Here is an 8,109-nt window from a genome sequence, read left to right as displayed (position 1 = left end):
ATTTGCAACTATATGCTCAATCAATGGAAGCAAATTCTAGTATACCAACTGAAATGTGAAATGTCCTTAACCAGCGGCATAGGACGACGGATGCTGTCGAAGGTTGGCATTGAACATTAACTCCTCAATTAGTCAAAATCATATGAACGTATGCTTTGTGATAAATAAGCTGAAGCAGTAAATGTTATATGAAAAAAAAAAAGATTCCATTGGCATTCCTCTTCGAAAAATAAGAAAAATATACATAGATATTTACAAAATATTAAGACATTATGATAATATATAACGTCTCGTGAGATTTAAGAATGTGTCTAAAATCTTTGGCTTTCTTACAAGTGAGAAGGTAAAATTCATGAAATAAGGCAAGAAGTTTAATCATTTGCTGCGGCAATGTCGTAGAAAGAAAAAAGGTACAAATAAAAATAAAATAAAAAGCTGAAAATAAGAAATTAAAAGAACAGTTAAAGACGCCTATGTACGGCAGAGGCTCCCTCAAGGTGGCGGCTTTCTTTGACGGCTAAAATAACTGTCGTCGCAAACACCACGTTGACATCACGGGTCGCAAAGCCCACTGTCGGAAGCCCACGACATCCGGTACGCCAGCCTCCCTCAGTACAGGCACCTTAATTTCTGCCTCATGTTTCAGCGAAGTCATATGCGGCTGTAAAAGACTGCTTAAACATATGTTCGTAATCTAAAGTGAAATGGTATTATGTACTGACACGTGTAATAAAGGTCATAACTGCAACAATTATGTACATCTATCTCAAGGAATTAGGAAAGGAAAGAATACATACACAGTGAAATAGAATAAAGTAACACTGCAGACAACATTGGCTACCCCACACAGTACTTTTGGCTAGCTAACGTTGGATGCAACTAAAAACAAATAGCTACCGGCCAAAGCCTTCCTATTTCCGCCGAGTTCTACCTACTCAGTAGCAGTGAGCTGATCGCCCAACCATAACACGCTGTGTATAGTGTGTGTCAGGAGGAATAGTGAATATATAAGGATTTAGTAGTATAAACTAAATCGAATAAAAGGTTCCATATCACAAGCGTCCAATTTTTATTGGTTACCAGGATACGGCTGTTAGAATCTAACCCAAACAAATACTCACAGAATGTTAGTTTTAGATATGTAACCCGACGATTGGATGTGCAGGGAACCCTCGTGCTTCAATAACATATTCATTTTTGTAGTTAAAGGAACCTTTTCCATTAATTTGAGAAGCAGTTTTTCAAGGAAATCACGGTAACGGTACTTGTAAAACGATGTGGTAAAATAACGGGCCCAATCCATGACTGTCTATCGTACCTCATCACATATTTACACATAAGTATTCTCCAAAATGTGTCCCCGCCCCCCTTTCCGTGCTAGTAGACACAAGCGTGGTGTAGGTTGCATGCCTCTTTCTCAACATGTGGCTGCGAGTGATTCTGTTCTCAACCATATTTACATTGGGTGCCTCTACTTCCGTACGGGGCAAAATACAGCGGCACGGTGTTTAGTCGCAATGCACAAGGGTGTATACGCACCGTTACGCGGCCATCTGCAATTAGCCGACGACAAAATTCCAATCGTCTACATTCCTCCCCTATTCGAAGGATCTCAGTAATAATAATAATAATTTCGTGTGGCTCATTGGCCTGGTGCAAGTATTTGAGTTGGACGCCCCTTCGGCAACTTGCTTGTTCTTAACCTACTCCAGTTACCAACCGGAGAAAGGGGACCTACAGATTAACGTGGAATCTGAAACACGTGTCGTTTCTGGTGACTCGTCACATCGGTGACAGGTGAAGGCTAGGTTAAAACGCAGACTGAAAAATCCAAGGTTCGACCGGGAATCGATCCCGCGACCTCTTGGTTTCTAGTCAAGCACTTAACCGCTTTTTACCATTGTGTTCGTCATTGCTCTCGTCATTTTGTCTGGGCGAACGTCAGAGGCGACCCCTTGAACTTAATCGTTAAATACTTTACTGTTATTATTATTACACAGGGCAGCCAGCCAGCCTACTGACAGAAAACGCCTAGCTAATTTGTTGCCACGTGGAACGCTTCATGATTTAGCGTGTCATCCTTGCCCAAGGACCATGCTAATCTTCTCTGTATCGTTCCAAGCGGGTACGTCCGCTAGGCCACCGGGCCCAGCATCGAATCCTCTATCAGTGCATACGTAACGTCCGCCGAACTCTGGTATGTGGAATACCGACCTGTAGAAATGCTGCGTGTGCTTGTTGAAGGAGAACGTTCTATAGTGAACTCACATTAATGTCTTTTCCGCCAAATTTGTCCGATATGAATCCGATGCAACAAAAGTGGGAAGTGAGCTTTGCGTCCACAAACCATCGGCCGGTAATTTATGGGAAATGCGTGACCAGAGCCATAGACATCCGGTGCCACATTCCTCCGTAAACTTGTCAAGCGCTTGACGAATCCATGCCACGCAGAATCGTAGTTGGTTCAAAATAGTTCAAATGGCTCTGAGCACTATGGGACTTAACATCTGAGGTCATCAGTCCCTAGAACTTAGAACTGCTTAAACCTAACTAACCTAAGGACATCACACACATCCATGCCCGAGTCAGGATTCGAACCTGCGACCGTAGCAGTCGCGCGGTTCCTGACTGAAGCGCCTAGAGCCACTCGCCCACCACGGCCGGCAGAATCGTAGTTGTACTGCGTGCCAAAGGTGTAACAACAGACTATTTAGCAGCTGGCCATAGTGCTGTGGGTCATCAGTGTATATCACAGAACGATGTTTCTCACTATTCTCAGGACTCTCATAGTTTGTGTGTATGTGATCTTTCTTGTATCTGAATCTTCTTCATCAGTACTATTTTGGCCACATAAAATCGATACGTAAAGTGTAAATGGTTCAAATGGCTCTGAGCACTATGGGACTTAACATCTGAGGTCATCAGTCCCCCCCCCCCCACCCCTTTTTTATTTTAACTCATTTTGTTCGTTGCATCTGACCGGGGCGGACGTCCTGAGACATCCGTTTAAGTTCGTTGTTGATCGATTAGCTCGGGTTTTTTTATTACAGAGGGGTGCTAACCCTCTGACCGAACACGCTGAGCTACCGTGCCGGCAGACTTAACATCTGAGGTCATCAGTCCCCTAGACTTAGAACTACTTAAACCTAACTAACCTAAGGACATCACACACATCCATGAGCGAGGTAGGATTCGAACCTGCGACCGTAGCAGCAGCGCGGTTCCGGACTGAAACGCCTAGAACCGCTCGGCCACAACGGCTGACTACGTAAAGTCTCCTCTGTACTGGAGGTAAAAGGGTAACTTCATTCTCGGTGCAGTTCAACAAAATGCGAAGTGTCTGCTATCGTGAAACGGGACAGTGAGGCTGGTATAAACTCTTCAGTCTATCAAGATGAATCGATAATTCATTTTTAGCTTACGACGTTAGTATACTGTCCTTTACGGCAAGATGGCTTATCAGTACGGGACATAGCTCTCCCAGATGTGTGTCCTCAGAGCAAAGTCCTCCGAATATTCAACCGAGAAACAAAATACTGAAGGTCTGCCTCGTAGTGATACTTGTGGGCACTAAATTTTTGTTATACAGATCCGATATCCTGGCACAAAAAACGTAGTTGTGATTTAAAAAATGAAAACAAAGTTAGTGCTTGTATCTTGGTGGTGGATGACTTTGGATGAAAACGATACTTATTGTTCCATGAGTCCTTGGCCACTGTTCGCGCATTGAAATGGGATTACAAACATTTTTAAAGAGACAGAAGTTCAAACTGTACGAAAAACTGTTGCACCTTGCTTAAAAACTTTGTTTTTATACGACCAGTGTTTCGGGTTGTGAGTCCATTTTGCAGTAAACAACAGTGATGAAAAATGGGCTTACAATCAAACTCAAAAACTAGATCGTGCCAAAATAAAGTTTAACGAACTGAGGCAAAATAAGTTTTCGTTTGCTTTAAACAAAGTATAATGGTTTTTTTTTCTCCCAAGAACCCACAGTTGAATCAATTAAAATGAGTCAAAATTAATTTGAGGTGATAAAGTTAATCGCCTCAACGTACACGAGGTGGCGCCCAACTCTACTGATAAAATATCGGAGATTGCTTATGAGAAGCACAGCCGAACAGTGCTCAATGCAACCCTGAGGGCGAAGAGTAAAGTGGGCGTTACTGCTATCAGCAGCAAGTACTGTGAGTGAATGAAACAAATTTATTTGCAAACAAGACGCACAACCCATACCATCAACTGTTGTACAGGTATTTTTTCGGAAGACACATACAAAGAAAAATTAGGGTAAGAAATCAAATGAAAGTAAATGTTACACCGCAAATAATTAATCTAGCGCATCTTAGTATAAAATTAAGACAGCTGCCATAGCTAATACAAGGGCCGCATAAATGGGATTAGACCAGAGCTGACCGAGTGTTATTGCCCCAGAGACTGCTGCCGATACAACAAGAACTGCATAATGGCGCTAAGCGATTACTGCATCTGAATGATTATTGCTCAATTTTCTCCTAACACATCCTCCTCAACGGTCAAGATGAAAGAGGGCTTGGTGTCCGTATTCTCTGAATAAGGCTCAGTCAGATAATTTTGGAGGTCAGTGAATAATTAATACGATTAAAATTAAAATGAGCTATTTCGAAATTACCTCTTTGAGTAGTATTTGATCAAAACCAGAATATAACCTCTCGTTTTTTATTATTTTTTTGACCAACATTGAAACACTTAAGTCAATATTATGAATTAGGTTCTTGGCCTAATACTTTTTCATTCTTTCATATCGTGCCCTTCTCTCCTCATCCGAAATCACCCTTAACATTCACTGTTTGTAAATTATTATTGGTAGTGTGATATGTTTGTCTTCAAGTATCCTGGGCGCGTCTGTCTTGCCTTTAAAATCGTCCATCATAATATGTTATTTCATCATGTACTCCTTGATCTCTGCGATCCATCTAATACCGCTCTTGCTATTCCATAACTTCTCAATTATTCTCCTGCTGATTCTTTTTTCTGTTGTCCTCAACAAATGTCCGCGGAAAGAGATTTGTTTCTTTTTCATTGAACTTGTCACTGGTTCTATTCCTTTATAAAATGTTTCATTTGAAGCTATTCTCCAAACTCTGTCTTTTTGGTATTTTTTGTTTATACATGTTCTAAGTATGACTATGTTCTGGCTACACTTCTTTCTATTTTGAGTAATCTGTCTGTTGCTAAAGTGTTTGTTGCTTCAAATATAGTTTTTCTAGCATTTGTTATTTACGGCTGTGTGACTGTTTTGTAGTGTTTCAGTTTTGTGACTATTAAGAGACATTTTCTGTTATAAGTATTCTTGGTAGCATGACGTATTTTAGTCAATTTGTTCATTCTACTCTGCAATGATAGTTTCTACATGTGATAGTGTCCTACAATTGTAATTTTTTTGCCAATGACGTTCCGTTAGTATTACTTCTGTTTTTCAAAACATATTTTAAGGCCAATACTCCGGGGTATTTCCTGTAATGATTGTATTTGTTGTTTGGTTTCTTGAATGTTGTGGGCGAGAAGAGCGAAACTATCATCAAGTACTAAACAGTTCAACTTTATGTCATATTTTTGTATTCCAACCTTAATGTTCTTTGGATTGTTCTTGTACCAGTCCCTCTTTATGTATTTAAGGGCACAATTAAAAAGAAGCGGTGACAGGCCGCTCGCTGCCTTAAACCAGTTTTTATTGAGAATGGTCCAGAAAGTTCCTGTCTGAACTTAGTTTTCGAATTTATATTTGTTAAGGTAAATTCTATCAGTTTAATACAATTTTAGTAGTGATGGTCTATGTATAGAGTCATATGCTTCCTTAAAATGTGTAAATGTAATTGAGAGAAGCTTGTTTCGTTTGCGGTAATAAGCCATGATTAGTTTCAGAGTAATTAATTGTTTGGCACAGCTTCTTTAAGGTCAGCAGCCTCCTTAATATTCCCCCAGGTCCTTATCCAATTGTTCTTTGATCCTATTGTGTGAAACATTGGAAAAAAATATTGTAGGTTCAGTCCAAGTGCGAGATACCTCTATAGTCGTCTGAATGTCTTTTGTCTCCTTCCTCATGAAGTTGGTTAATTATAGCTGAGGTCCATTCAACTGGAAATTTTTCTGTTGCCCATTTTTTTTTTTTTTGTAAAATAATATGTGAAGGTGTCTTACTTGTTTTACCAGCACACTTCCACATTTCCGGAAACACTTGATTTACACCACTTGCTTTGTAGTTTCTCATTTCTTTAAGTGCAATTTGTACTTCTTGTACTGTAGGTGGGTTTATATTTTCTGGTTTGGTTTTTACAGGGATGCTTGTGTCTATTGCTAAAAGCTTTCCAGGTTAATCACAATTCAGGAGCTTGTTGAATGCTTCCGCCATCATTTCTGCGTTTTCTTTGTATTGTGGCCTATTCTTCCACCTTTATTTCTCAGCCTGTTGTATTAATCACATAAAATATGAAAAACTATAAAATTGCTACTGAGGGGGCTGTTAAGCGACTATCTTTTGTTACGCGACCATTTTTCTGAAACTCTCCTATAACTGATTTAAAGGCAAAATTAAAGAGACAAATCAAAAATGGAATAATTAATCCTTACAGATAAATGACATGTGTGTCAGTACCAGTGTTTGTCAGTACTTAACTAACGTAGATTAATTTTTCATACTGAACTGCGTGTTCACGTAAATAAGAAACCTTTATGAAAGCATCTTGCATGAGGCTGTGAGCGAGAGGAGTGCAGCAGGCTCATAATAGCTGCCAGGGGACCGACCATGGAGAGTTCTTGGAAGAGACTCTGACACCGACAAAAGCCGAACGCCAGTTAAGACTGGCCGTGCTTTGAGAAAGCCGTCCGTCAGCAACGGACCCTAAAATTCACAAAATAGATTGTATCTCCTGTGGTGCCAGGGCACTGGAGTCTTGTTTTTAACGAGCTGTGTGTGGTAGAGGGATACGTACCGCTTATGGCAGAGACACGGAAGAGCGTTTTTGTGGACAGAACAGTAGGAAGCAGGACTTCTTCGAAATATATAGACAGATATAGACAACATCTGGGAGTGGAATGGGGAACAGCACTGTTTATGATACCTTTGAAGACCTGGGGCACTGTCACAGGTCTCAGGCACACCAAGGCAAAATGTTTAACACAATGTGAAAACGTTATGATTGGGTAACATAAATGAGTTAAAAGTGGGAGAGAGAGAGAGAGACGTGGTTGCGCTTACAGAGATTCATCCTCATTGGCCATAGACAGAGATAGGAAGAGAGTAGGACACTTTTTTTCCAGTACCCAATGTTACGAAGCTCGTTACTGGTCAACGACCTGAAACGAAAGTACAGGAGGTAGGCCAGCGTCTTTTAAGACAAAAGCCAAATTTCACTATTCGGCGCTCAGAAGGTCTATTGTTCAGCCAATCAATGTTACATGACAACAGAAAAACTAGAGACATGAGTCTTCCTTGTAGGAAGCAGACAGCACAAATTCACTCATCAACCAGGTGTCTCTCCAGCTGAGTGTCCTTACAGCCAGACTTCTCTGCATCCAGGCTCTACCTCAAGCAGACGTGATAAGTAGGTGACTTAGACATCTCTCTGGCTGATTTGAACTCAGACACAGATGTAAGTTGTTGGTAATTCTACTCAATGATAGGCTTTGCAGACACTTCAGCTTCCACCTACAAATTAACATTGTGAGAGCGAGCCGCAACATCTAAACGAATTGTTGGGAAAACTGAGTCAGTATTACCAATTTTCAGCAATTTCAAGTTTCATTCTAAAGAATTTCCTGTAGCTGAAGGTTAAATGTGCTTTCAACTCCGGACAAAGATGCAATCACATACCGTTCTGTAGCGCTTTCTGTTTTTCAACATTTACCTTTGGCAATCAAGGTTCGACTCCTGCAAACATAATTGTTTTATCCTGATAGTCTCATTTAAATCGCATTCCAGATCTCGTCTACAGGCGTGCCAAGGAATTAACTTACTACGGTTAATGTTTGTCAAGCCATTTATTGTGCTCTTTAATGTAATAAACAGAGTTAATTGTGGTTTTTGTTTAATTTAGCGTATTTCTCGATAATTATTTTGGAGGGCAACGA

General features: G+C 40.4%; 1 non-coding gene across 1 annotated transcript; it reads right to left on the bottom strand.

Moving 5' to 3' along the window:
- Positions 1-2,044: 2,044 nt before the first annotated feature.
- Positions 2,045-2,146, bottom strand: LOC126300055 (U6 spliceosomal RNA). Its single transcript, XR_007552871.1, has one exon. It is a non-coding gene; the product is annotated as a U6 spliceosomal RNA (small nuclear RNA).
- Positions 2,147-8,109: the final 5,963 nt, after the last annotated feature.

The sequence above is a fragment of the Schistocerca gregaria genome, chromosome X (assembly GCF_023897955.1).
Source record: "Schistocerca gregaria isolate iqSchGreg1 chromosome X, iqSchGreg1.2, whole genome shotgun sequence".
NCBI lineage: Eukaryota > Metazoa > Arthropoda > Insecta > Orthoptera > Acrididae > Schistocerca > Schistocerca gregaria.
Note: the sequence above shows the minus strand (reverse complement) of the source record. Positions and strands in the feature narration are given on the sequence as shown.